This window comes from Camelus dromedarius, chromosome 13, assembly GCF_036321535.1.
Source record: "Camelus dromedarius isolate mCamDro1 chromosome 13, mCamDro1.pat, whole genome shotgun sequence".
NCBI classification, from domain to species: Eukaryota; Metazoa; Chordata; class Mammalia; order Artiodactyla; family Camelidae; genus Camelus; species Camelus dromedarius.
This window is the reverse complement of record NC_087448.1, coordinates 41,183,613-41,191,323: the sequence shown is the minus strand read 5'-3', so window position 1 is coordinate 41,191,323 and position 7,711 is coordinate 41,183,613. Positions and strand designations below refer to the sequence as shown.

General features: G+C 39.6%; 1 pseudogene; it reads right to left on the bottom strand.

The window, feature by feature from the left end:
* Positions 1 to 2,086: 2,086 nt before the first annotated feature.
* LOC105104865 (actin, cytoplasmic 1-like) lies at positions 2,087 to 3,214 on the bottom strand (annotated as a pseudogene).
* Between the last annotated feature and the right edge of the window lie 4,497 nt (positions 3,215 to 7,711).

The following is a 7,711-nucleotide window of genomic DNA, read 5'->3' as shown; positions in this document are numbered from 1 at the left end:
AATGCATTTTGCTCTCTGTATATGACTAAAACTTTTATTTCAGAAAAATCTCCTTGAGAGGGGAGGGTATAGCTCAGTGGTAGAGCACATGCTTAGCATGCACAAGGTCCTGGACTCAATCCCTAGTACCTCCATTAAATAAAAAGAAAACAAATATCATCAATGTAACAACACTGAAATGAAATAATTAAAGTTGAAATACAATTGACCTGTTAGCAAGTGAAGCTTTACTCTACATAAAGCTCAGAATTCAATTAAGCATTTTAAAACACTGGAAAAAAATCTTAGCGACTAATGATCTGTCAGAATCCCTAAGAAGTATAGGGACTGCAAACTGAGAACTTTAGTGTATCCCAACATAAATGGAAACATCTGACTTAAAGCTTATATTTTAAAAATCTTTTTCTTATGCTTATGAATATCTTTTCCCAACAATGGATAGTAACAGCAGCATGTCTTATTTATGTCAAATCTTTCAATTAAATTTGAAAAAAAAAAAGGAATTAGATATAAGAAGACTGTGTACATTTAAAATATTTTAGTGTACTTCTTTTCAGAAATAAATTTGTATTGCAAAATTTACCTGCTCTGGATGTTTGTAAATCCTTCATTCCTCCTGTTTTATTAGGAACAGAATCTCACTCCAACTGTAGGCTGAATGAGTTTTGAAACAAAAAAAGTAACAATGTGCATTTGATATAATCTATAGTAATGATTCAAGAGGGGAGGGTACACCTCAGTGGTAGAGTGCCTGCTTAGGATGCACGAGGTCCTGGATTCAATTCCCAGTACCCCCACTAAAATAATTCAAGATAAAAGTATAAAAGTTTTCACCTTCCAGTGAGGATATTCTTCAGTAGAATCTAAAAGACAAAAGGGACACATAATCAATGGTATGTAAACATGAAAGCCAACTATACAGTCATGCAGAGTTAGTACTGAGCGTAATCCTCACGCTTGCTTTGGAAAAGAATACATTAGGTTTTGGTGTGTTGTTTTTGAGGGGCAGTTAAGACAGCAACAAGACAGAAATATGAATCCATTACAGATAATAAATTTAAACAGGAATATAGGTTTAATAGAACATTCAGTTAAGCTTCCAAAAGTATGATTATATTTCAAATGACTTTATAAAATAGAAAAGTGCACATATACCAGTGTGAACATGCTGACTGATGAGATAAATGAGATTTAATCAGAAGAACAAATCATGACTCCAAGAAGACTCACGCAACAGCACATCTTTAATGCAGTTGACACCATCAGACTACAAGGATGTATCATGTCCTTCAATTTGCCCTGTAATTTAGGAAGACCACAGTTGTGATGACTCTTTATTTGAATGTGTAATTCACTTCACATCAGAGAAAGTGCTATGAGTTGATCAGCTTGGATACACACTTGGAGAATAATAGTTCATAAAAATATTCATTTTTTTCCATACCCATGTGGCTTACTGGTATGCCTACATTTCTTGGATCCTCTAGCTTAGCCACCTTAGAGAGTTTTTTTGTTTGTTTCTTTGTTTGTTTGTTATTTAAGGTGTGCACTTTGTTGAACCGGTCTGTGTACAGGTAAGCCCTGGCTGCCTCCATGCCTCAGCCTACTCTCACCGGGACCAAAATCCTTCATGCATCTTAAGTTTGGGGACAAAAAACAGGGGCTAACAATTCAAAATAATAATAAAAAAAAACAAGTATTAGGGTAAATATATTTTTTTTTTATTTGGAGAACATCACTTACACAAAAACAATGCTATCACCCTCCCCTGTGTGGATTTGGGTGAGGACTGGCCTTTCTCCTTAGAGAAGTGGGGCAGCTTTTGGGAAGGCAGGGGACTTCCTGTAACAATGCATCTCATGATATTTGTGGTGACTATTTTAAAAAATATGCAGTCATTAGTCACAAAGTAGAACTTTGGGGATGCTTGATCCAACTGACTGCTGTCACCTTCACTGTTTTTAAATACTGAGTCAAGTATCAACAAAGAAAAGAAAAGAAAAAATAAAAACTAAATAAAGCTATGCCAATCTCATCTCCTTTTCCACCCAAGTTAGGTTTTGTCCAGAAAAGGGTGGAAGGTAACTCAGTCCACGTAGAAGCACTTGTGGTGGACGATGGAGGGGCTGAACTCATTGTAGTCCTGCTTACTGATCCACATCTGCTGGAAGGTGGACAGCAAGGCAAGGATGGAGCCACCCATCCACACAGAGTACCTGTGCTCGAGGGCCACAATGATCTTCACCTCCACCGTGCTGGGGGCCAGGGCAGTGATCTTCCGCATCCTGCCAGTGATGCAGGGGTACATGGTGGTCCCGCTGGACAGCACCGACAGCACCGTGTTGGCATGGAGGTCCTTGCAGATGTCGAGTCACACTTTATGATGGAGTTGAAGGTAGTCTCATGGATGCCACAGGCTTCCAGGCCCAGGAAGGAGGGATGGATGAGATCCTTGGGGCAGCAGAAGTGCTCTCTGCTGATGGTGATGACCTGACCATCGGGCAGCTCTTAGCTCTTCTCCAGGGAAGAGCTGGAGGTGACAGCGGCCATCTCCTTCTCCAAGTCCAGGGCAATGTAGCATAGCTTCTCCTTGATGTCACACACGATTTCCCACTTGGCTGTTGTGGTGAATCTGTAGCCATGCTCTGTGAGGGCCTTCATGAGGTAGTTCATCTGGTCCCGGCCAACCAGGTCCAGACGCAGGATGGGATGGGGGAGGGCATACCCTTCATAGGTGGGCACAATTTGAGTGACCCCATTACCAGAGACCACCACGATGCCAGTGGTGAGGCCAGAGGTGTACAGGGACAGCACAGCCTGCATGGCCATGTACATGGCTGGGGTATTGAAGGTCTCAAAAATGATCTGGGTCATCTTCTCACAATTGGCTTTGGGGGGCCTTAGTCAGCAGCATAGGCTGCTCCTTGGGGGCCACGGTGTGGTGCCAAATCTCCATCTCGTCCCAGTTGGTGACGATGTCATGCTCGATGGGATACTTGAGTGTCAGGATGCCTCTTATGCTCTGGGCCTCATCACCCACATAGGAGTCCTTCTGGCCCACGCCCACCATGATGCCCTGGTACCAGGGGCGTCCCACAGTGGAGGAGAAGATGGCCTGGGGGGCATCGTCACCTGTGAAGCCAGCCTTGCACATGCCAGAGCCATTGTCGACCATGAGCGCAGCAATATTTTTACCCATGGCGAACTGGTGGTGGTGCAGCTTCGCCCTGAAGATGGAGTGGCAATGGGCCCATGCTGTCGGGGTAGACGTGGTCTTGGCTGTCATCTCAAAGTTTCTTGATCCACTCATGCAAGAAGGTATATAAGACACAACTAAGAAATAATGTATATTAAGTTTTCAATATTGAAATATGATTATCAAAAAGGAAAAAATAAATTTAATGCCACATTACTAGATATTAAAAGACTTTTATATTTCAAAATCACTGTAGTATTTACTGAAAACAACAATTTTAGCATTAGGGAAATAACTCTATTAATTTCTTTTGTTCCCAAAATTAGTTTGGTTTAGTATCTCATGCTAATGTTTAAAAGGCTTTATGTGAAACAACCAACTTATCAAAAAATTATCTATTTAAAAAAAAAAAGCTAATGCTTTCATATTTAAACTAATCTCATTTGAATAACAAATACCAATACAACATATATCCTTGATGCCTGATAGTTGTGAGGAGTGGCTGTGATTTACCCCAGTTCTAGCCTCTTCCTGCTTCTGGAATTCTCTGCAGTGGCAATGATCTAATCTTGCTTCAGTGCAAATATATGATGCTATTCTAAAAGTTCTCTCAAGTTTCCTCATCAATTCCCACATCACCTACCTACCACATTTTCTCCTCCTTCCTTCATTTCACTGCACCCTTCCCTCTTCAAAGGTATCCCTAGATCTGTGGTCGTAATTCTTCTCATTTTGTATTCTTTGGGTGGATTATCCCCACCACTTCTTTTTCCTTTCTGCTAAATCACAGTGCCTTACATGGGTAATTTCTATTTCAACTTTTTGCCTCCCTCTGGCTATAAACTGCTCAGAAAGAAAAATGAAACCATGCTTTTCCTTGATGTTGTTATGTCTTGAACTCTCCAGTGGCTTTTCCAGATTTCTCCAAACATACATCTACCCTCTTGCTACTCTGAGCGTGGTCTCAAGACCAAAAATGGTGTCACCTTAGAACTTGTTAGAAATGCAAAATCACAAGCTTGCTGGTCAGAATGTGCACTTTTCACCGGGTCCCCAGGGTGACTAATTACAATTTGAGAAACTCTCGTCTACACCGAGTCTATACGACTTAATTGATCCTTCTGAAATCTAGCCTCAAGTGCCCACTATAACACTTCTCCAACCTGAAACTGTATTAGAAGTTGCAAACCTTCTAATGGACTCTTTATCAGGCAACAGCATCCCTGCCCCCCCACCAATAACACACCCTGCTCTCTTCCTCCTCCTTATTCTCTTCTTTTGGCCTAGGTGACTCCATCCTATAAGGCAGCAACACACTACATGACATGAAGGTCCAGACATTTACAGCTGCCCACATCTGCCTGTGTTCACCCACAGCAGGTAGAACCCACCTCTGTGTGATCAGGTACCTCAGCCCTCACTGCCTTCCTAACAATGAGGAGGATGGGGAAAAAGGGAACATTTGTGCTTGTCAGACAAGCTTTGGAGCTGGAAGCTCATTTCAGATCCATCTCACATTTCAGAGACTCTTCCTCTTTCTAAAGAACTGTTCTACCTTCCCACCCTCCCCACAGGCCTCTAACTCCTTTTCCTTCATTTACTGCCTGTCCTCTCTCCCTCACTCATTCTTTATCCCCTCTTTCCCTCCTCCTTATTTCCTGACTGTCCTTAGGTCAAAGAGCATCTTGAAGTCAAACTAACAACTTAGCTCCTTAAAAGGCACTCTCTAATCTGCTGTGGACGCCTAAGTTATGTAACTGACCTCCTTTTCTCATCTTTTGCCTCACTATACCTTCACCAGGTGATTTTATTTGGCTTTTAGAATATATCAGAATTCATGTCTGAAATCAACATTCTGTCAATAGACTTTTTAACAAAATACAGTTCTTACCTTCTATTTGTTCACTTAATGTATTTTTCCCTGTTTGACCTGCAGCTCCAAATGAGATATCCACATACTTCTGTGGTAGACTCCCAGAGATGCTCTATTAAAATCAATATTAATAATGAGTTCCATAAAGATTTCCTAATCCCTTTCTAAGAAAATCCCTACATTTCCTAACTTTTAAAAAAAATTTCCTATTTTAAAAGCAATTAGACTTAAAATAAAAGAAGAATATCTTGGGAAACCAAACATTTAAATAGAAGACTTCATATGTATTCTCTACATCAAGTCTATCTTTTATCTTCATTTAGCTTTTGATACAGTAAACAGAACATGGAAAGCCAGAGCAAGTATTTTCACATGGAAAGTATTGACTTATATTCACATTTCAACAAAGAATTAACTTCAGAACACCTAACTCCATTTTGAATTACCCCACAAAAAGGAACACATTTTAAAAAATATCTATTTTTGTAGGTAAAGCTGAATTGCTTTGCTGTACACACAAAACTAACATTGTAAATTGACTATACTTCAATAAAAAAGTAAAATTTAAAATACATTTATTTTTGAACAAATATCTTAGTAAGTATATTTGCTATAAATTTAAAATATTTCTAAGGACAGATATGGATTTAGTATTAAAATAAGATTCTTGGCATGAAAACAAACCTTGGAGTCTGCCACAGTGAGTACTGACAGAAAACTGTAGAAGCTGCTTCATTTCAGTAAGCAATGGCTTAGCACAATCTATTATTTGCTAAAACTTTTATAGTTAGGAAAACTAGTTGAATAAAGTAACAAAGTACTAAGAAAAACATTGATGTTGTAATAACAGCAAAAATCTTTAAATGTAATTATGCAACTCCTCAAAAAAAGCACAGGGACTGTCATAAGGGAAGGATAAGGACATTCATTTCTTAACCCTCCACACGTGCTAGGCCCTCACTGTGCACATCTTCTTTTCTACACACAACAACAATAATAAAAATGGTTATAAGGACAGTTACCCATTTGCTGCTTCCTGGTCACTCTAAGATGCTGGGGTACAATGATAAACAGATGTGATCCCCCGTTCTCTGTCCAGAACATCACTCCCCTGGGCTGTCATGTGACTTGCTCCTTCCTGTCCTTCCCTTGGCAGCTGTGGTTACACTCTGATGTGTGCTGACTACATAAATCCCACTCTTATTCCACCCCCATCCTAGCTACAAACACTCACTTTCATAAAAATAACTGATTTTCTTTACCGGAAGGACTTACTGTGACTGACAGAGGATTCCTGTTTACTGGTTCTTCTGTTCTTATCACTACAGCCTCACCCCTCAACCAGTACATTAAGTGTCTAACTGTCCAGCATGCAGTTGGTGTTCAGCAGCAGGAATTTATTTAAGGTCAAAACATCTAAAATCTCAAGATGGCCTCAAGTACCAAAACACAATATACCTATCAGAAATCTCTACTAACAGTCTACTGAAACACGACATAACCCAAATAAGAAATCCACATGCCCACTCTAACTTTCCCATTCTTAACTCCACTGCCATTTTTTGTCCTTCAGGTGTTGAAAAAGTGTCCTCAACACTTAGCCATTCATTGCCAATGATCATTCTGTCTTACACTCTATAACACTACTTCCAGATGACAACGTGTTTTCACATTTGTTACCGCTTTTGTTCATTGCACATACCTCAGAGGTAAGTGTCAGTACCATTTTACCAACAAGGTCACTGACATTCAGACAGCTCCAACAAGTTTTTCCAAGATCCCCACAGCTAGTGCATGACAGAACCAAGATGGGAACATATCTGTTGATTCAAACACAGTGCTGGGCCACTAGGAAGCAGCTGTCCAGATCCAAGAGCTCAGGGCCTCCTTACCCCTTCCCACAGCTGTCAGCTTCGAACACATCATCACTGTCACTTATGTTACATCAAATACGGTCATGATCAAATGTACAACACACAGGCCACACTAACTATACAAAAGGGGTTCTCCTCATTAAAACATCACTAACCCAATCTTGTTGGTATACTAACCCCACATATTTATCACTCTTCACCATGCTTCTGATTCTCGTGAAATAATTCCTGCAGATCTATGACAAGGAAACTATAATAATTCCATTTCACAGGCATTTGATTTTCAAGGTCAATGTGGCAAAAACATAAAACAAAACACAACACAAAAACACTCTTCTTTTTAATCCAACCTATTTTTCTCTGAACCTGCCTGAGAGTATGACACATCCATTTATACAAAAGAAATACACAATTGGTCACAGGCTGGAAAATAATAGTTCTTTACTTTTTAAAGAAAACAATTCAAGAAGCCAAATCAACTCCATAGGACTTCTAAACATTGCTTATTGTGCTATATACACTGGTTTCATTAGGTGAGCCTGGAAACTTAACAGAGTGTACTAGGCACTAGTATGACATGTAGCACACAATGAAGTTCTTAATGGTAGACTGAAAAACATAAGAGAGAGTTTGGATGGGCAAGTACAAAGGTGAGTAACTAATCTCAGGGCATCCCTTCATTTATGTATTAATATAACTCACAGTTTATACTGCAAAATAATAATAATAATAATAATAATAATAATGATAATGATAGAACAGCACCTC